Source organism: Bombus vancouverensis, chromosome 5 (genome assembly GCF_051014615.1).
Source record: "Bombus vancouverensis nearcticus chromosome 5, iyBomVanc1_principal, whole genome shotgun sequence".
Lineage (NCBI taxonomy): Eukaryota > Metazoa > Arthropoda > Insecta > Hymenoptera > Apidae > Bombus > Bombus vancouverensis.
The window spans coordinates 1,588,589-1,611,703 of record NC_134915.1 but is presented as its reverse complement, the minus strand read 5'-3'; the positions used below and the strand labels follow the sequence as shown (position 1 = coordinate 1,611,703).

At 35.0% G+C, this 23,115-nt stretch overlaps 1 long non-coding RNA gene across 2 annotated transcripts in view; it reads right to left on the bottom strand.

The window, feature by feature from the left end:
- Window positions 1–1,271: 1,271 nt before the first annotated feature.
- The window catches only part of LOC117156463 (uncharacterized), a 49,495-nt gene continuing 27,651 nt past the window's right edge, over window positions 1,272–23,115 (bottom strand). For both annotated transcript variants that reach the window (XR_013058411.1, XR_013058412.1), the window contains exons 2-3: window positions 2,255–2,691; window positions 1,272–1,975 (exon numbers count right to left, since the gene is read on the bottom strand). This is a non-coding gene — a long non-coding RNA (uncharacterized LOC117156463). The remainder of the gene's footprint in view (window positions 1,976–2,254; window positions 2,692–23,115) is intronic.

Genomic DNA, 23,115 nt, shown 5'->3' with positions numbered 1-23,115 from the left:
TCACGTCCTTTACAGAGTACGTCTGGTCTTGCAGATTGACTTCTTCTCGAGCGATTTTAGATTTTATAATCCCATCACCGGAATATGCAACTATGCAAATAATGGATCGAGTAATTTCTTATCTGGATGTTACTATTAATTTGAAGCGTCCAGCGTTGCAATTATTCAACTTCTAACGTGTTATTAAAATTCAACTTTCTTTATCCCTCGTTTTTCCTGTGCAGTGACTCAAAAAATTGATCCGAGCCGCATGCCAAGCCATGATATAAGCGCTCACTTATTAATGTGTTAGCGATATAAATCAACAGGTGCTGTTCGAAAAGTGACGGTAATTTAGTCTGCCGTGTATCAGCTTTTCCATCAGTTTTGGACCTGTTTGCATTTCTCATCTTTAGCTCAGTTTGACGTGAAAAGTGTAATAAATTATTCGATCAATAATCTCACTCCCCCTATTCTTCCTAGTTTGTCTTCCTGTAAAGATACTTTCGTTTAAAATCTGTATTTTTTTGAGTCACTGTGTATTTATATTTCCTATGCATTTTTGTTTTTCTTTCTCTTTTTTTGTACATTTACTATTTGTCATTGTAGACTCGTGCTCTTGACTTGCTAAATAAAATATAATAAATAAACGCCGAGAGATAACAGTAACACGTTCCTAATGATCGCCTTTTTAAAGCATACTTCTGTTATTGTCCTATAGATTTTGGAACCCATGTAAAGTGACAGATATAAGTATTCGTACAGTTAGAACGTAGACATATAACTAGAATAAAGAGAATTATTTTTTATACTATTCAAATATGCATAACTTTATACTATACACAGACACTTAACACTGTTAAGTGTACACAGACAAATGTCAATTAAATCACTCGGTAACTTATACTGAGACAAGATTTGTAGAACAAGAATTGTAACGATACTATATTGTATATACTCGTGTGGTATGGATCAACCTTTGTTTGTGTACATTTATTATAAGTAATAATATATAATAATAATAACGTAATATATATAAGCATTATAAGTATTATAAATATCTATACAGTATACATTTACGTTTATTTGAATATATTTAATCGTATCGAATGTATTGAATATATATAATAAATACATATATACATATAAGTATTACAGATATCTATACAATCTACATTTACGTATATTTGAATATATTTAATCGTATCGAATGTATTGAATGTATATAATAAATACATATATACATATGAGTATTACAAATATCTATACAATCTACATTTACGTATATTTGAATATATTTAATCGTGTTGAATGTATTAAATGTATATAATAAAATATCTCACTTTCATTTTCTATGGTACAGTAAAGCAACTGTGCGGATTTTGTCCCTCACTGCATACGATATTTAGGTGACGAAGTGCTGACCTTAGTTTTCTAGGCTTTAAGAGTGGCTCGGATACGGCTAGTAGTTCAGTAAAGCCAAATTTACACCGTAAACGAGGATGAAAGCAACGTTTTTCGATGCATCATTCACAGCGAGACAGTATAAATTCGGCTTTACTTGCTACTTGACTACTGGTCGTGTCTCAACCAGCTTCTACCCACATTACGACTCACTAGGAACTAACTTTCTGGAAGCTAGCACGTGCCGAATAAGTTTTTCCAAACTGCATCTTTCGTGTATTTGATCGTTTATGAATTGTATTAAGAGAAAAGTGGTGATCCAACAAAATATCTTCTAATTTTTCTGTACGTACATATAATGTCTGTTACAAATGTTAAAAGCTACATTCACTTATGAGAGTAAGTGAAGCTCAAGTGGGAAGCGTCATATTTTTTTGCATCCGGACGCTGTCGAAGCTTCCGTAAAATTAATGGTGCGTCCTGCAGATCTTCGTTCATTAAATTAAAGTTGAATTCCTGATGCTTGAAATTAATGATACGCTCGAAAGCAGTTGATGGTCCGTATAAATCGTTTCAAGCTGTTTCCTGGAAACTGTTATGAACACATCTTTTTCTGTCATTTCATAATTCATTCATCCGATGAATAGAATATAGAATGGATTTATTCATCTGCCAAAGAGAATATCACCGTTGATCCTATAAGATGACTCAACAATTATCATATTTAGCGACAGTTTACTCAAAATTGTAATATTCACTTCAAATACTTTTTTTATAGATCATAATTTTACGTTAAAAAATACAATGATAATATATCAGGTGATTTCATAGTTCACTCTTCCATCTTTTAGCGAAGAAAATTAATACTCACGTTCATTAGAAGCTTCTCCAATCTGATGCAAATATCGATGTACGATACTACTGCTACTACTATGTTTGCTATTTCTTCAGTAGTCAAGTGAAGTTCAGCTTCAATTACAACTATCAATGCTTCGACATCGAAGGTTACTCTTCGACCAGACCTGGCCTCGTCAACAAGGTCGAAAACACCATTCCGAAATTTTGAGAATCATCCCTGACACTTCCTCACATTCAGCACATGTTCGCCGTATACTTGACAAATGTTCTTAACAGTATCCATAGTTGTGGTGCCCTTTTTAAACTCGTATAGTATACAATACCGCAAATGCTTCTCGCTGACACTCATTTTGTAGCTTCTCTTGATGTGAGAAGTAACGATCCAATTGCTTCAAACTCATGTTGCACACTGTCCAGATGATCCTCTTTCGGAAACGTGAAGTAGAGTTCCTGTAAACACATCAGCGAAACGTGATACACACGATTGTCTACAGTAAGATAAGAAAGTACATTACTTAAGCCGAATTTACACTGTTTCGCTTCGGAAGTACACGGCGGATGAAACTAGGGTGGAAGCGGCGATCATCCGTCGTGCTCTTCCAAAGTGAAACAGCGTAAATTCCGCTTCATGGAATTACCACATATCTTACGTTCAGCGGATACGTTGAAATTGATTTACATTCTGACGCATGTGTCTATATGACAGAGATTTTATTCTAATGAATGTTTGAAATATTCATTATATTTAGTTTCTCTCTTGCATTTCGTTGGATGTTTCTTCAGATAACAATAACAATGACAATGACAATGACAATGACAATGACAATGACAATGACAATGACAATGACAATGACAATGACAATGACAATGACAATGACAATGACAATGACAATGACAATGACAATAACAACGACTCCGCCAACAACAACGATAACAACAACACTGCCGACAACAACAACAACAATAACAACCATCGTAATAATAATAATGTTGCCTTTGCCGTGTTTTGAATGAAACAGGTTGAAAGGGTAAGTGAAGAATATAGGAAAAAAGGGAAGAAGACAAAGAAAGTGAGGGAAAGTAGTGCACCTCTGGGTCGATGGATCGCACTTGCATATATACATGCAGAACAATTCGATCTCGAGCAAAATCTCTGTTAAAGAAAAGAATGGACAGATTTGGAAAGAAAAATAGAAGGATGCAGGAAACAAGTAAATTGTAAAATGAGAAGAGAAAACAGATGGAAGAACATAGACTTTTCTAAAATCCGTACGACGATCCGTAAAAGACGTACGAACTTATTGTAGTGCCATAGTAGCTTAAAAATGTCTGTCTAAAAACGACTTACTGTTACTAAACTGAGTTACTAGCTACTATAATTTCTATACAATAGAAACGTTTCTCGATAGAGATAATACTCACTCGCAGACAAATAGCGTTCCATAAACTACGTTATACAATTTTTCAATATACAAGTCTCAATCAGCTTTTGAGTCTTGCTACAAAATATACTTATTTCGCTTGAGAAAAATCAATCTGCTGTGATTTTCTTCGCATCCTATCAGGCGTAACGACTTTGCAAAAAGTTAAGATCGTACAGCATAGGATCGTAAGCTTCTGCGTCCTTCCTGTAGAGTAGGTACCTAAACTATGATATCCTATTCATCTTGCGAAAAAACCTAACACATCTTTGGATGCAGAAAAAGTATGTTCGTGCATTCTTCACGTTTTTCGAAAAATAGTTTCTAATGAAATATATAGGTCAATAATTCTCAACCGGCGGTATGTCTGCCGCTAAGGTTACGCGAGAGATGGCCGATGGTACGTGGGTAATTTGCGCGATGTATCTTACTGCTGGCCGATCTCGAATTCCCATTTGCATACAACACATACTTTTCTTCTTGGTATCACAATTTTTAGATTCTGATTTCCGTAGTATGCACTTGAGGGAAGATTGAGGTCTACTGGAATTGTTTCTAGCAATCGTCAATTTTCTGTCTATACATAACATAAATGTTGTATGCAATTAGTAATTGTACATAATTTATCTAACAAATTTTCATGGGAAGAATATTTGTAAAATTGAAAAATATTTATGTAACTTTATTTACTAATCTCCTGATATATCTTGATTATATAAATCCAGTAATTTAATTTATTGATTTGCATTATTGCTGCAAAATCCTGGCTTTCAATCGCTATATGATAAATCAAGCAATGTGCCACTGTCGATTAAAATTATTTAATCGAAAAATATATTCGTATAATATTTGATTTAATTTCATATAAAACTGAAAAATATTCGAAACATCGTACTTCCAAAAATGTATCTACAATATTAATAATTCGTTGTTTTTCATAATCAACTATATAGGAAAATTAATTCCACAATGGACTAGCAAAGAAAGTAGAAAATCGTGTGTAACAATCAAAGATAAATAACAATACGTATGAAAGATTAAATACTAAAACGTGATCTGCAAAAGCGTAAAATAAATAAGGAACAATCTACATATCACGCGAAAGCAGCTAGTAGGACCAACAAATTTGCTAGAACCAGCCATGAAAATCAGTTTATGGGAAGCGAAGAATAAACGTCCTTGTTCAAACGCATCGCGTGGTAGCAACGTTGAGCGAGGCGTTATTTTTCAACTTTCATCGCGTGGCTGCCGAGATCAAAGCTATTGCTCGTAAAGGGCAATTCAGTCGGAATTAACCAGCTAATCTATGTGTGTCGTGTTTCAAATTGAATCAGCCTCGCGCGCGTTGTTTACGGTAATGTGATAAATGAAAGCTGCTTAAAAATACGGATCACGAGGGTGTGTTGAGGGGATTGTTGCGCGATTGTTGAGCCGGCAGCCCGCAAAATATATCGCCCACGATTCGTTCGCTGATCATTATAAACGGGGACAATACCGTTGCTCGATAATGCACGAAGATCGTCGTGGATCTATGTCAGTGGTGATAGATGCCACGGTACCAAGCTTCCTGGCAATCTCGATAATATATCGCCTCGATGTATCGCGGCCACATATTCCTTCCTCCACGTTGCAACAGCAGAAATATGTATAAATTTTTGTTTCGCCATTCGCTCAGTGATTGGCTGATCTCGACCTCGCGTATGGTTTTATATTATGATTCAGCGATTGGTTGCGCTCGCTGATAATACACCACCAATCGTATTACCGCAATGTAAATTCGTAGACGCATTACCATAATAGCGAACAGTTATGCAGACAAAAAAGGAAAAGCACGATAAGTATATTGCGGATTTCCATGCATTTTTGTTAAATTTAAGAGCACACGAGCGCGCACGATACATGTGACGTATAAAAATATAGAAAATATCGAAAATATCTGATATGATATTTAAACAACGAAACAAATCCCTATTTATGTACCATTCTTTTTTATTCTATTGATAAAAATTTGAATTTGCATAAACACCCGCGGTCTAGTGATAAGATACGTACTCTGTCGTTTGCTGGCGAGTTTCATTTTTTATATTCAATACCTATCGGTCCATTCTATATCTCATGAGTGCTGTCATCCGGTGTAGTTGTGGGAGTAAAACTATGATCGATTCATAGATATCGATTGTCATAACTAAACGGCGGATTTTTATGCAGATTCATATTTTTGAGAATATGATTGAAAAAGTAGAATCTCGGTGGGAAATTGTTTTATCTGTCAAGTGTCGTAAAAAGCACTGTGCTTTGGATATTTCGCATATGTTTTGATTTCGTGTGCACGCTGTGTAATTTTGCACTCCCAAATTTAAATAAATAAAAGATACATAAATAAATACATAAAAATCTGCAGTCTGGTCCTCGCGTTAGTCGCTGTCCTTTTCTTATGGAATTTCGTAGATTTATCATCAGTTTTAAGAAGATTTATATTTTTAGTAAACCCATAATGTTGTAAATGTATTTGGCAATACACTTAGGTACATGCTATTTTTCAATACACTTGTATTTGTACTACTATTTCCAAGACATTGTTTTACTCTTTTTATAACCCAAATATTTTAGTAATATTTCTAGCTGCTACCATTCTTTGTATTTGAAATATTTACTAATAAGTTAATGTTCTTTAGAAATTGTGCTCTACAGTGAATGAAATAAATAATTACTATATTTTCACAATATTTAATCTATAATTTATTTCTCTAAATAAAAAAAAAAAGATAACAAGAATGCAGCAGATTTCTAAAATTTTATTATTTTTCTATGATTTTGTAATACATAAATTAACGATTCCAAAGTTTTTAAAGATGAACTACTTTGTCTTAAAATAACACCTTTTAATTGCCAAGTTAGGAAATCAATAAAAATGAACTCGTGCCTTTTTCACGAAATATAAAATATACAGTAAAACAAGAAACGTGTGTTATACCACTGCTTGATATCGATACTGTCACGTACTAAACAAATTTCAAGCTTACTTTTATCGAATACAAGGTCTACGTTGTGTTTTTGTTTCTATCGTGTAAAACGTCATGCATATTTATAATCCCATTAAATAAGGCCTGTATTTAGTGTTGTTAAAAACGCACATATTAAAATTGACATTTTTTTAAGTCGTATCACTATCAACCTGCAGCAACAATGTGATATAATGATTTCAATTTCTTTTACATGGCTGTTGAAGCGGTGATCGCGTGATGAGTCTTGAATCAATAATAATATACCATGTATGCAAATAGCATAATTACTCTCTTCGCTATATCCCTGTGTAATTGTCTTCTTTTTCCATTCACCGCATTCACCATATTGTGTTCTTCAATGAACTGACCGCTTTCAAGAACACTCTGATCCTTTCACGCGTACTCAATAGCACACTTGCTCAACCAGCTTTCAGTCAGCTCGATGCGCATGTCCATCCCTCGTCTCATTGTTTGCTAAATATTTTATTCACATCCAGCATATTTTCTCTCATAGCTGTTGCTGGGAACTTTTTGACATTATACAGGGTGTTCTACTTAAATCGATCTTCGCAAAAAATACCTTCGAAACTATTCCTGATACCGAAGAATATTTCCAGCAGAAGTTGAATGGGTCCAGGACGATCGGGATCGACGCTGCTACGCCCTTTACGTTACTTTCTATCCAGTTATTGTACTATTTTTAACGTTAGAAAATACCTTCAGTTTGAGCGAAATATGAAAAATATGAAAATTAATACGCGCGACGTTTCGTTCCAATTTTACGCGAAGCATCTTCGAATATTACAAATCCCTTTTGGTTGCTGGGATGAGAGCAAGATTATGACGATTCGCACTGCCAATTTATGCTCCAGTGTGTTGAAATTGTCGAAACATGTTAGAACCGTCCATTTAATCTAATTCGATGTTTATGTTTACCTTTGGCCTCGAGTAAATTAACGCGCTTGCCCAAATGAGTTGAGGTAACAGGAAAATTTCAATAAACAGGAGATTAAGATATGAAAATTCGTGGATTGCAGTAAAGTTAAAAGAGAGAAGAATTTGTTTCCCAATGGAAAATTGCTTGGCCCCGTGACGTTTTAAAGTTCGTTCGAAGCAATATTCTCAACGATATAGACATACCACCTGTCGTGTTGGCCGAGTTCGCTGGCTCATGTTAATAATCCACGGAAGCATGCGCTATCGCTGAAACGAATTCCAACTATGGATCGCTAATTTAAATATTAAGCCATGCAAAGCCAATGTTAATAACGTTGGTACAGTTAGCGGCACTACAGCGAATATATATGTATTTACATAAGGCAAGCTATCTCTTTCTCTCCTTTTATCTCGCTATCCTTAATGTTAGCGTGCTCTGTGTGCGAGTATGCGGATACAAGTAACAAAACATAGCCGTTTATTCCTTAACTTAACTTATCTTGACCAGCGGCGAAGCTTTTAGCCCATTCATGGCATATCGAAAGAACTGGCATACATACGTTCTGCGTGAGACCAAAAACGAGAAATACAGAGCTTCGTGTTATCTAACTGTAATATATCATGTAAGCATGATGGCCCATGACTCACATTTCTGCTAAAGTATTTTCTCAAACTTGTTATTTCTAGTAACCTTTGCTTACTCTTATATCGTGTAATTATTGTAATTCGTTCCGCAGAGTTCCACTGAAATATTTTCGCGGATTTTCTGTTTCTAGTAACCTTTGGTTGCTATTATATCGCGTAATTATTGCAGTTTATTTCGTACATTTCTACTAAAATATTTTCTCGAACATGTTATTTCTAGCAACCTTTGGCTCCTATTATATCGCGTTTATTATCATTAGTTTATTTCTTAGATTTCGACTAATCTATTCTCATTTAAGAAATTTTATAATACAACTAATTTCAATTTCAATTTTAATTCTGTTGAGAATTGTGGATCTTAATCGCCGAAATAAATGTATAGGAACACTTAGATTATACTTAGAATTGATATCAAAATAGTTTCAGATTTATTTAATATGTGATTTACAAGATATTCGTCGATATACATTTGCACGTGTCTCAATACTCTCTTTGTCTCGCCATCTTCTATACCACACTACTACCTGAACAGTTGCATTTGAGACTCTGTGCACGTACATACTTCACACACTCTAGTCTAGTCTAGCACACAAAATTACACATACCTCAATAAATTGAAAGCTTATTATTGATGTTGCAATCTCGATATCAATTATTCAAGTCATAAAGGATATAACCCAACAAACACGAAGATGGTACCCTACTGGGGGTAGCCACCCATATGATAATCAAACAGCTAAAAAATTCTACCAAATGTCCAAATTAGACAAATTGTGAATGTGAAATATTAAACAAAAAAAAAAAATTATTCAAGCATATGTTCTTTCAATTCTCTTAACTCTATGCTATTTTGTCTATTCCCAGCAAATAGACTAATACTGTTAAAGCATGTTGTGACACATCACGTAATTATCCTTACGTCTGGGACTTTATTTTCTTTTTAGATTTCTGTGTTTTAAACAATCCTTAAAAAGTCTTGAATACTCTTGCAAGTTTCTAGAATATCACGCAATAGTTTTTATCCCTACGTGTTAATTTCTTTAAGCAAAGTGAAATTTCAAGGAAAGAAAAATGGACAAAATGAAAAATTACTTTTAAACTGGGAAGAAACCAGTATGCAGGATTATTGCAGTTAATTCCCAACATTTCTATTATAATATTTTCTCAAGCTGTGTATTTTTATATCCGGACTATTGATCGTCAGTTAAATGGGCGGAAATGATTTTTAGAATAAACTCAGCGAGAAGAACTTTACATGTAAATTAATAGATCAATTCAGCGAAACAGTTACCGGGCAAATAGACTTTGTAAACATTACGATTGGCGTTTTTCCTGTGTACAAACCAAATAGTCCAATCTTAATTGCTTTTCGTTCAAACTATACAAAATATTAATCCTTTTTAAAGTAAATATACCCGTGAAGAATTAGATTTTTATTTTCATCGTGTATAGTTGGAAGCTTTTTCGTAAACCGATTTTTTGTTACATATAGCTAACTCGAAACAAAAAGAAGGAAAAAGATATACTCGGAACCATTAATTCTGACACTACTATGGATAATTGGATGATTACAATCGCTCGTTACGTAGTAATTGTCATACACATATGTATCACAAATGACGATGATCGCGTGACACGTAATGCCCATATTTCTTGAAATAGATTATGCAAAATAGAATAAAAGAAGTGAATCATACTACCAATATAGGTGCAACTGCGACGTGGTTTCTCTGCTTGTCCTCGTTTTCAATTCTATCGTACACAACCTTATTATTAAATTAGATAACTATAAATAACAAAATTGTTATGTAATAGCGTATGTGCACGCTATTTAATTAAATATAATCTACTGCACAAAAAAGGAAATAAAAATTCTTATTACAATACGGTTTAATAAACCGTATAAATAAATGGTACAAATGCTTTTCGATTATATAGCACGACATGGGAAAAATCTAGTCAAAAATCGATATCGAAAATCTTTTGTGCAAGTTGTAAAACTTTTACGGCTCCATGTAGTCGAATGTGTAAGAAACATTGTATCGATACTTTTTCTTTCATTTGCGTACTCATGAAACGTGATGATATTGAAGGTTTTTTTTCATTCATTGAAGGTTTAGAGCAATTGATGTGCTCGGTTAAAAACAAAGGACGAAACACAGACAGCTATTGCTCGTAACAAAAACATGGTATATTATACATGAAATACGAAAGCGTAATAGGTCGCTAAATAAATACAGTGGCGAATAAAAAAAAGTTTAGAATCGATATACTATGAATTTTAATCATTTCTGTCATCTATCCTGTGGTATATATTATATTTATTCATTGACCTTATTAAACATAAATCCATTTTCTAAAATTATGATGTATTTTTACACTTCTTATTCTAGAAACTCTCTTCTGGTCGCCACAGTACACTGTGTAGAGATACGAGAAAAAAAGAAAAATCTGTAACAGACCATTTTACTCCAGACCATTATGATGAAAAAAAAACCAATCTTAGACAATTGCTTATAATAAAAGCGTAATGTATCATTAACTATTTAACACAAACTTAAACAGTTATTTTAGTACTATGGTGTTAAGATCATGTTAAGGGATTATGAAATGAGTCGTTCATCTCTGTCATATTTCTATTTTGCAGTAAAACGTAATTCTTTAAGCATCTAACATCGAGTGCCATTGGAAAAACACATGGATACGCTGTTCGAGTGTGTGTGCATGTTTTTCGTAATGAAAATGAACCAAATGCGATAGAAGAATATTCAAAATGCTCTTCAAATCATGGTACCGCCTATCACGTAACATTTGCAAGCGTTTAACAATGTTAAACTGACTCTGAACCTGTAACCTGACTCTCATGGTCACTTGACCTATCCTCTTTAGACAGATTATGGAAATACATGGAATCGAGAGTAAATTTCAGCTAAAAGCTTGATATATATGCACAATTGATGATAAACGTCAATGAAGCTATACTAATTAGCGTTAGCAATGATCATTCCGATATTTAGTGAACGAGATCAATGAAAGTATCTCTACTAGTACGCACAAAGATCATTTTGTAAATCAAGCGGATTTCCATTCATTTACCAATTGAAATGCAAAGCAGAGTATGCAAACTATGTCTGTCGAGTGTTTGATTCAAACTGAATCTTCGCTGATGCTCATAACATCCGAGCTTTGACTCTGTTTGTCCAGGATACTCGTTGATTCGTCGATGCCAAAAATCTTATTTTCTCGACTAATAGCATCCTGGCTGTCGCCATAGTCTTCAAATGAGCCCTTGACGCGACCATTTCTGCCAAGGTTAGGACGAAACACGAGCTGTTGTATAGATTTTTTCCTGATCAAAAGCTTGGATTTTTTTAGGTAGCTTGTTTGATGATTAAGCAACTATTTGTCAGATGTTTTTTGAAACCAACAAAAGGCAGAACTTTTTGGAAGGGTTGAAAATCACGAATGAAATCATTGAACTTTGTATACTCGTTACAGCAATCGTTAATTTTGTACATTCCTAATTTTGTACTTTTCGTTCGTTTTTGATTATTATAGAATATGCTACACTGCGCAAGGTTTTGAATTTGCTGTTTGGAAATGCCCTCTACATACGTCTTTTGTAAGAAGAAATTCTGAAACTAATATGCTAATACGTTCATTAAAAAGTAATTTCCTTTTATAATAATTAAATCATAAAGATTTCGCAAAGTAAAATATGCAGATTTCTACGTATTCGTGGGAAATTGGAAGGTGCGAAAATGCACAGAGGGCATATACATGTAAAATCTGTGTATGTCTCTATGTGTACTTATAAAATAAAATACTCCACAAAAACATATAAAATATCCAAAGCACAATATTCCTTCTGATATTTAGCAGATGAACAAAATTTCAGTACAAGTTCCATTTCTTCGATCATATCTATAAAACTATAAAGATACATAGAATTCTACAAACAGTCTAATCACTATCACAATCAGTAGCTATCCACAAACACAATTATATCTTAAAACTTGACGACACAGATCTTACATTTTCTTTCGTGTGTTTCGGAATGGAATAATAACGCCGATTCATATCTATCGTACGAATAGATCGCAATTTCATACGAAGACAATTATTTATTACGAAACAAAATCCGTGAGAATTAAAAAGAGGACATTAACGGGATATATCGGTTCACGTTTTATTACTGCAATAATTGCATTTTCATTTGTTTACTAGGTAGGAAAACGCCAATTAAATGGACGCTTGCTCGTGCATATGACATTGCCGTGTCCGCGTACCTCCACATTTAATGCTGTATTAAGCGGATTTTATAGTCAGCGTAAAATACATAAATACCGGAGCAGCTATTGGTATTAAAGATAAATCCTTTCGTCTCTGATCACATTGACTGTAATACCTGTGAAGTGCTGATTCAACCAATCAAACCATTCACTTCTCTTTCGCGATTAATGTTTCAAGTCGTTACGTGTTTAACAACTTTTACATGTTTTCGATTTAAACGTCACACGCGGTGCGATAAAACGTGCAATATTAGTCTAGTAATACGTCCATTAGCAAATCGGCAACAGATCGACTTTGCGACTTTGCGCTGTGTTATCAAATTAGCTGGTATAATTATAGAATTTTTCGTAAATGGTCTAACTTGTAAAATAAATGTAGGAATGTTTATTATAAATTAACAGAAAAGACAGTATGATAAACACAATATTGTAACACTCACAAAATTGAATATAATATCGCACTTCACGAATTCGCTTAACACTATTTCTACGTCACAGCAACACGATGAACTTCTCTCAATCACGATTAATTCAACTCTGACCATTACCATTACTGTAACAAACCTTGGTAACGCTCACAACACTCCTTGACAACATTAACATATCTTAACAACGTTTATAAACAATCAGCCACGTCTTTCGCTAACGTCACACCATCCCACATAAATAATTCGACCAGTCGTTTCTAATATTTCACGATAATTGTATCGTGCCATATGCGTGCAAAATGTCTTGTATCGCGCATGAATAAGTTTCCTCGAGTGTTCAATTGTTCAAATACCATCGTGAGCCTATGTTTTTTTTTTTTTTTTTTATTTAGTTGTTTACATTCACAATTTGTCCGATTTGGACATTTGGTAAAATTTTTTGGCTGGTGTGAGCCTATGTGTGTTATTATTTGAAAGACCCACTGAAGAAAAGTGGATTTTCTCGCATGCTCCTGTGTGTTCTTTATCACAGTCTATGTCGCATACGAATCAAAATCTTCTGAATTGTACGGTAGTTGTTAGAAATCGAAATGTACGTCCAAAAAATAATGGTTTTTATTTTCTGTTCTCCACGCTTTAGGGTTTAACGCGTAGAGTAAAATGACGAATAAAAAGAAGAATAAAATTGCGTTTTATTCTGACACACGAAAATATACGAATTGGTGACATTATATACTTGAGGTGGTGTTTGGTATAAGGTGCCCAAGGAATACTCTTGGTGTTCACAATATAATTTATTTAACACCCAACAATCAACAATCAACAATCCTCGATTACCAATGAGTTTCTCGCTTTTCAACTATGTTTGCTTCGCTGTTAAGATTTGACTTTGCTGTTCAAAACTAAATGTCTCTTTGATCTCGTTCGTTTCTTTATCGCACCTCGATATGCCCACTACGCATTCCGCGACCGTTGCCACGTACGCTTTCTTCTAAAAATTCGGTGGAAGGACCGTAAGGATATCGATGGCTTATTATTCATGTCGGCCTTACGCTTTGAAACTATAGCACTTTGTGTGGCGAAGCCGTTGGAAAATTCCGTGGCCGAGTGCCGCCACAGGGTAGACTAAACATCCTGCATGTCACAGCTATCGAAACAATAACCAGATAGTAACGGAATAGCCGCCTCTGATATACACCCGACGATAGTCCCTCCAGGAGGACTAGAACCTCAGTATAAAAATCCTCTCAAATCAGCGCTCGACGCCTTTCTGTTGTAACACTTTGAACCGTCAATCTGTTGCATTCGCATAATAAATTCTATTACCATATATAAAGTTCAATTTCTTCAGCTTATTTATGAAACGTTCGAACTGCGACGCGAGGAGATTGTCACGTAAAATAACAAAATAAAAAAAAGAAATTTGAGGTGAAAAATAAAAAAAAGAAACTATTTTTTTTCTAACAACAATCCACTTTACAATCCACTTCCGAACTCTAGGCGTGACTTTCCAAGACTGAAGCTCTTACAATTTGACTTTCGATCGGATCCGATTACTTTCTTTTGTCATCCCTCAACATCCCCACCGTCCATACATTTGCTAAGCGTCCGCGACCGTTGCCACGTCGCCGAGTGCCGCCACATCTTTATCTCCATCGTCAGTCCATCGGATTTGAAGTATGCCGGTCGTGACAAGATCACCGGTGATGTATCATTTTCGTGATTTCTTGTGTCTCCTACGTCACACTAGCGGTTATCCGAAACCTGTTTGTAGTCGATCAGGAAATTGGACTCTTCTACCCGAGCGTATGACGTATTTGTTTGTTATGTTTTCGTTACTCGCTTCGTTCGATTTGAACTCCAAGCGGTATTATTATGTCGCGATTTTCGACGCTTTGCTGTTCAATGTTTTGTGATCGAGTGCCGCCACATATTGAAAGATAAACGTTAATTTTCTGAGAAGTTTCTAAAACATTCCTCTGTCTCCCTTAGTTCCCTCGATTCAATATTTTCTTTTTCCTATAGCGTTCCGTTACTTTTCTTTTCCTTCTGATATTCCACTATTTCGTTTGTCTTTATTGTTGTCGAAGCCTAAGAACTATTTCTATGAGGCGCGATAAGCTGCAATCGACGGCGATCGCGGCTGAAAAATCGATTTCCTTCGCCGCGTTACAAGATGCGCACGGTGAAACGCAACCTGTGGCCAAGGAGTTTCGTCTTATCTGATCCCAGATGGACGTATCGTCGGCGATTGTGAGACGTAGCGCGATTGCCCGAGGACGTGCGCGTTCCGTGGCGTTCAAGAAGCGTAGTACCCGGTTTATATAGACAGGCTCGCTGAAAGGACAAGGCAATTAATCTTAACGACACTGGCGTTGCGCATGGCTGCCACCCGGCTATGTGACGCTAATTAATCTAATATGCTATTGATATTATAATTAGGTGCACGGTCCTTTCTTCCTCATTCACAAGTCCTTTCGTTCCCGCGTCTCCCTTTCTCATTTCTGAAATCGCTTTGCGGCTACTAGCCGCTGGCTGATTTATTAGCGGACCGCTTGCGCTGCTATGCTCGAGAGCCAACAGGAAAACGAGGAACGAACCGTGGGTCGTTGACAGTTTTCGAAGGACCTCGCTGTATTTTATCGGATCGATTGTCGTTACCGTCTGAATGAATTACGAGCGCACGGCATTCAAGAAACTACTCGATGAAATTAAGCTTCTCGAGGAATTCAAGGGCCTCCGATGTAAATTCAGACTGCAGGAATAAATAAATATTTCAACTAATGAATCCTTATTATTTAGTCAACTTGCATTTGTAATATTCGTGTGTACGATGATGTGCAGGTAAATAAAATTCGTTACAAGGATTTGATTGAAATTCTAAAATTTTTAAAGTTGAGTCATATCGAATCCTTATTAGTTAATCGACTTATTACTCGTGTAATATTTATGCGTATCAGTGATTCAGTTTGAGAGTAAATAAAATTGGTTGCAGGAACTTGGTTGGAATTCTAAAATTAAAAAGATTCTAGTCGCGTTTAATTCTTGTTATTTAAATAGTTTGCATTTTAAGTATCTGTATATACCATGACGTGATTGAGATTGAAGATAAATGAAATTGCTTACAGAATCTTGATTAAAATAATGGAAGACGCAGATCTTATCCACGAAAGATTTAAATCTTAACGTTTACGTGTGTGCATTTTAATAAAAATAACTTGAATATATGACAACACGACATACATATAAGACAAAATTCTCTCTGAAATGGAAATATAATAATAGCAACAACAACACAGGGAAGCTTCAACTGGTTTAAAACAAATTTATGCTTCAATAATAAAGTTTGTTTATTGCACGATATATCACGATAAATCATTCTCATCAAGTCTATACGTTCCTTTTTATGAAATTTTTTTTTAATACAAATCCAATTCTATAAGCAAATCGCGTTCGATCATTTTTTGCTAATTATTAAATATTTTCCTCGCGTTTCTCCAATTTCCAATATCTTTTACGCTAAATTCTTCTACTTTCGTCTGAAACCTATGAAAGTGTACATTGAGCAAACAATTGAAATTATATTCGAATGTTTCTCATACTGTGTTTATTACTTCTGCTTGTTAAGTTTGTTAACTTCGATTAAATTTAATTGCAACATTTGTCGCAGTATTTGTAAATTAAAATGTAAATATTAAACAGCTCGCAAAAACAAGATACTGTACATATCTCGATTATCACGGTAGAGCTGCAAGGAATCTATTGTTGTAACTCGAGAGGAAAGTTGTTATAACTTTGAGAGAATGTGCTTCTTTCGCCGAACCAAAGGGAAATGTCTTGAAATTCACAACAGAAGGTAATTACGTAAATTTGTACGATAATTGTTTTCACTTGGTAAATTTCAATCCACTGCACCGATGCAAGAAACAGGAAGAAAATACGATATTAACAGAATTCTACTTTGTTATCTGATAAACAGTGTTGTTCAAGAGACCACAGTTTTTAAAATGTTCTCTTATTTTCGATGGATGGCATATTGTTTCGTGTTTACGAAGATTATTTTATATATAAAACGCAAAAATTTCTTGTTTTTTTAATATGATGACGATGCTATATGACATATGATGGAAACATAGCATAACATTGATACAATTATTCACATATATGACATATAATTGAAATATCACATGCATTGAGCCAGACAACAGTGCTTATTATTTTTTAAAGACAAACCCGTGTAAATGAATTATCGAATTTCACGCTCATTTCTTTTCTACTTTTCTATAACTTCGCTTGAATAATTCCTAGTATCGTAAAAAATGCCTAAGACCACACTATACATAAATAACGCTATCACGGTCGTAATTTGTAAAATCGTTCCTGCATATTAATATCGTTATATAATCGTATAACTTGTTATCGTAAAAATTTGCAAAGGTATCGAAGTAGTTACACGTTACGAAAGAAATTCCGTAACGATTTATTCCACCGGTATGCGGATAAGATAGTTTGATTATAGTGCAGGCGGGGTTGCCGATCATAGTGTTATTAAGAGTGGAGGCCATTGATTTATTATCATAATTTCTCAACCGAAATTCAAAGTATTTCATTTTCGTGCAGTCATCGCGGTTGTTATCCTGCAACTGTACTCACGTACTTGAATCTAAGTGGTTGATTTATGTGCCCTCCGCATTCTGCACTTCGGATCGTGAATCAGAAAGAACCAGTGATTTAGTCTCGTCGATTTATCTGTTTATTTATGTACCTTTATCAATGATCTATGGAAAACGCGTATATACCTATTATCCGCCGTCTACTACTTGCTACACGTATCAATCTGTTAACTATCAAAATCGCGTATATTCTATGTACGTACATGTGTCTTGAAAAATAATAATCATTTCTACTGCGATCAAATTATTTTTACGATATCCTTTTATGTATTTTTTTCGTTCTTGTCGTTATTGATTCTGCACGAACAATGTGTATTACGATAACAAGTAGATTTGTAGTGATCTTTCACATTCATTATTGCGCTAAGTATCATGGAAAAGAATATATTCGACCGATAGAAAATTTCTATTTTACATAAATTTGATTCCAATGGTTCTACTAGACATTTTTGTACTAGACAATATCTTTATTGCTTTGTTCGTGAATTACGAGAGGTTCCGCTTGTTTGATACGTTTTGTCAGTATCTCTATCCTAAACCTAATAATTACCATATTACTTATCCGCTTTCTATTTGCGATTTATACAAAATAGCCATCTTCTGTTAGCTACATTGCAGCATAATATTTTTGTATATTATTGAAATTGAATTCAGACATTTTATACATCGATATTCTAACACGAGTATAACATGATTAGATAATTTACGTTTATGTCGCAACGAAGTAGCGTAGTAGCATCGGTCTCGAATTGAAAAGTAAATGTATTCGATTTAGAATTCGTAGTAATAATAGAAATTTGAAGAGCAATTAATAATTCCTTTTAAAACGTTGATATTGTATGATAATATTATAAAGAAAAGAAATTCGCGTTTTAAAGAACGCACGAGGTGAGACATTAATACGAAACGTTTTTAAATTCTCTATTTCCAATGTAGTGTGTTCAAGTAAATATCATTTAAGTATTTTAAACAATAACTAAAATTGCAAAATATTGATAAAATATGATGGCACGAATTTTACTTCCAAACTATTTAGTACTCTTATTTCGGTACGAACCATCTCGTTAGCAATTTACATAAAGTCAAACATTTATATCGAGCAAATGGAGAAGTAATTATATCCAAGTACCAAAATATGAAATGTCGAACTTAATATTTCTGAAACAAATCGTAAATTAACAAGAGAACGGGAGAGAGAGAGAAAGATATATAGTTATATAGTTATATATAGATATATAGTTTAATTTGAAACTTTATAATCTAACAATATAACTTCTACTATATATAATTTCTAATAATTCGTTTAGTTCATTGATAGCAATTGCCTGTCTACTTCATGACGACGTATTTAATATCGTGCACAAATCTATTTGAAATCTGGTAGAAATATACGCGCTAATTTATATAAAGGAATTTTAAATGTAAAAAAGTCTTGAAAATTTGAATTTGGGATGGACTTTCCATTTTTATTGCGATTCCTATAAATTGAAATGACGGAAGTATTGATCAATGTGCTTACCCGCATCCGCTGTAAAGTTCTCGACGTTGCTTGTCGCAAGTGAAAGAGAAAAAGTAGAGGCCAGGATAATTATAAATTCTGAATGCGGCTGTCAGATAATTAATACGCAGTGAGTAACGAGTACCTTAGGTATGGCGACAACCCGTTCAGATGCTCCCGTATAATTTACTGTCTTACGTATTCGCTCGGGGGAACGGATGTCAGGCGCACACCTATACAATCGCAGCAGACATGATAAAAGCAAATGTGACAACTTAAAGTGCATAACCATCGAGACCATAAACTGATAGTGCTTGGAAATTGAATTAATCTCCGAGGAGCAATTAAATTCCTCGTCAAATTATGCCGCGAAGATTAAAAAATGGAGAAATCGTTTTAAAGACCTTAGAAGGATAATAATAAGAAAATGCTACACATACGTCTTATTAATATAACTGTCGTCTGAAGCAAAACCGACGCAACTAGAAATATGTACGTCATCTCACATAATAAGAATAGAAACATAAAGTAGTTCTCGTGTTCGATGAAAGCAAGTTTGTAATCTTCCGAGCGATGCCGAGCAGCGTATGTCGAAACAAGAGCAAATTACGTTCAAGTTTGGGAGAATGAGAGCGTGTCTTCACTTTCGATTCACCAAAAATCCTTCGGCAAAATTTAGCCTGCAATGTTGTGTTAGAGACGTGGTACGTCGATCGGGCCAAACATAAACACGTGTCAGAGACGTAGTACGTGGATCGGGCCAAACATAAACAATACGTGCGAGAGACATGCTACGTCGATGTTATTCATTTACTATTTACTTCAAGATAATAAATCTTTCCGATTCAATGATCAATTGGTAGTAATTATTTATCAAACATGTCGCAAAATAAAATTAGTTGTACCTTACACGTGTATTTATATATCAAAAGACATGTGCGATTTGCACAACTTGGAGCGCTCAGCCAAACCGTGAAACGGCTCGACGCGTGACCGATCATGTTGTTACTTGTGGCACGCGCTATTGGAACCTAAATCGTAAGGCAAGAGATTAGGTACGTTGTTGCCGTAGAAACGAATCCATTTCTTGGCAACACCGCCGAAATAAAGATTCTATACCTGCGAGCAAGAACCAATGCTTTCTAAATATTTACACTTTGACGCGTGTCAAGTTCTTTCGTAGAGTACAACGATCTGCCGTATCTATTTTTTCATTTATTACCAAGTTTAAAAACAAAACGTATTATTTTCAGCAGAAGAACCATAAAACCTCGTTAGACATTAATTAACCTATTTCGCGTGCACGAGAAGCTATTAATAACGGCTACAAATCGAAATAACCGTAACGAATCTGAGGTTTACGAAGAAATAATGGTACTTTCGTGTAAAAGTGTAAACGATTAGCAAGAATCTATCTTCAAAATTTCAGTCGAATCGGAGGAAGTTTTCGGTAAATCTTCCGATAATTTCCTAATAATTTGTCAGGTTTACCCAAGCTTCAGCAAACAAACCATAATACCAGCGAACGGGTGTGTATGCTCGGCAATGTATGTCAACAATAAATCAATGGATCGGTCGGAGCGCGTCGATTCTGAAAAGAGCGATCGTCAGATTTAAGGACACACTTTATTTTCCGCAAATAAGCAAACGGCACATCCATTTCTCCTCCAAACAGAAGCGTCGCGCGAGTAATTTGCCCGTGCAAACAGGAAGGTCCATCTGGATAGGTAGAACGCACACTCGGCCGAGGGAAAATGACAAGTGGAACTCTCGTGAATGCCGCGTAACGGCCACGTTTGGCGGCGAAAGCGCACCCTTGCGCGCTTTCCGAAACGTCATTGTGGCCGGGTACACGGCTACGTTCGAGTCTGGCGCGTTCATACTGGCAAGAGCGTTTTACGGCGCTTGCTGGCTGTTCGAAAACCGGGGCCAGTTGCTCGACGAGCACGCCAACCGCAGGCCACGTTATTAGTAAATAAAGACGCGAGGAAATTCTATTTGCGGACAAAACATCACGGCAGCGATGTGTACAGAACCCTCGACCATCGGGCTTTGCGCGCTCTTCCTAATGCACTCGAGGAAACGTCGCAACTCTCGGCGAACTTTCCTGGCTCCTTTAAACGGCAGCCTCAAACAGAACTTAGTAACCGTTCGTCTTAGCTGTTTCTGGAATAGCTTGACGTGTCTATCACGCCACGTGAGACCTTTGTACCGCCTGCTGCGATCTAAACAGACCCTACGTCCGAGTTTTCTTTTCTCTTTGTCTCTCTCAATGGCTAATTACCCATTGAAGGGAACCCTACTTTTGTTCGTCGACGGAATGTCGAAATAGAAGAGGATCGTGACCCTTCCGTTGCTTTCAAGTTGCTTTAACAGGTATTCAACGAGCCTGTCAGACGACAAACTGATTTACTGTATTTTTTGTCACTTTTTCAGTAGAAATCTCATTACGTAAGTACATCTCGTGTTCGATTTTTGGAGAAAAGTAATTAACTCTATGTGTTTATTTGTTGTAGGAAGATGACATAAATGATAGTAACTTTTAATCGCATTTTCTTCTGCTTTCCAATTTATACAGTTGACACGTAACGATTCACAGCTGTGACAACAGCAAAACAGAATTTAAGGAACGAGCTAAATAGATTTCAGGACACAAATAGTTATTTCCATAAGTTTGTTTATTACAAGTGGACGATATAAAAAGTAGCAAATCCTAATAACAAATTCTAATAGCAAATTCCAATAGCATTTTCAATAACACATTTTTCTGATTTCTAATGTATACAGTCGATCAGTATGATTTCTGGGCGAACCAAACGTACTATACTTTACAGCTGTGACAGCAGCAAAACAAAATTCATGAAACAAATTAAATGTATGTAGATGAGCGTGTGTTGTATTTTAAAAATTTGTATTTCGACTTATCCTAAGAATTATATAAAATATCATAAATCTATTGAAAACATATACTTTAATTGTAATAATGTACGTGAGAAACCTAAGACTAATATAAATGAATCAACGTTTATTTAGCTGCAAATATCATGCTTATATAAAATGCAAATTCAAATAAATTTACCGTAGGCGAAGTTAATATAGAGGTGGTATCAAGCATAGAGTTATGGAAACAAAGTTGTGCGGAATTAACTTACGATATGCTACAGTACGTCATGTAATTACAGCATAGAATAAGCAACACCTCGCGAACTGTACACATTCAATCAATATAATGGTGGAAACTAAAGTTAAACAGCAGTTATGTGTATAATTGAAATTACTCAGGATATTAACCTTGACAACGTATACATATATATTAATGTCATTGAAATTTGTGAGGCGTATTATGTTCTATGTAATTATCGATAATTGTTGAAGATAACTTGAATAAAAGAACAATAAAATGAAAAACTTTAATAACACTTTGACACAAAAGTGGAAATATCGTGAGAAATTGATTTTCAATAATTAAGTCAAAGAATCATATCTTTCTATCGGGCTCGTATCAAATATCACGTTGTAAATGTTATTCAGCTATTTTGATAAGTTGCACGCTAATCACGGTATAAATACTTTTGAATACCTTTCGAAGCATATTTCCGCATAGGTATCCTAACCTACCCATTTCTGAGTATAATCATAATTATTATTTTATTCGCACCATAATTGTACTCCTTCGGTGAACTTTGAACAATTAGAGAAAGGAATGCTGAGTTTTATGTCATGGAAAAAGTTCTCTGATAGAACTAAGTCCTGTACCCCCATAGTTATTAGATGTCTGAGGTTTCTGGGATTTTTTTTTATCAAACTTATCGCCTTTTCTACGTCTACTCCAGCTAAACATGCTTTCTTATATACAGCTTGGCACGCCATAAAGACGTCCATGCTGGCACCAGCTGACGCGAGCAAACAACCTGGAGATCTACTTATGCAATACTCCCATTCATCAACGAGGTACTGCGGGAACAACATCGCGGCA